A 218-nucleotide genomic window follows, 5' to 3' on the forward strand; every position below is an offset into this window, starting at 1 on the left:
CAATATTTTCCTTCATGCATCGTCTTTGTTCTCTTCTTCCTTTAGTTACCAGAATGCTCTGAACTTGCCACCCCCCCCCCCCTCAACCCCCGGCGGAATCTGCTTGCCCGCGCCTCGAGGAAGGAAAGCAGGTGCCAGGAATTGGACTCTGTCATTTACATCCTCAATGAATTCTTACGGTAACAAAAACTATTCTTTTCACGCATACTTACTACTAG

General features: G+C 47.2%; 2 protein-coding genes across 2 annotated transcripts in view; one reads left to right on the plus strand and one right to left on the minus strand.

Moving 5' to 3' along the window:
• LOC119585552 (craniofacial development protein 2-like) overlaps window positions 1–218 on the minus strand; it is a 4,880-nt gene that overhangs the window by 1,168 nt on the left and 3,494 nt on the right. The window lies entirely within an intron of this gene.
• The window catches only part of LOC119586039, an 8,054-nt gene continuing 7,911 nt past the window's right edge, over window positions 76–218 (plus strand). The window contains exon 1 of the mRNA XM_037934744.1: window positions 76–179. The gene's annotated coding sequence lies outside the window, so the exon portion shown is untranslated. The remainder of the gene's footprint in view (window positions 180–218) is intronic.

The sequence above is a fragment of the Penaeus monodon genome, chromosome 20, assembly GCF_015228065.2.
Source record: "Penaeus monodon isolate SGIC_2016 chromosome 20, NSTDA_Pmon_1, whole genome shotgun sequence".
In the NCBI taxonomy this organism is placed as follows: domain Eukaryota; kingdom Metazoa; phylum Arthropoda; class Malacostraca; order Decapoda; family Penaeidae; genus Penaeus; species Penaeus monodon.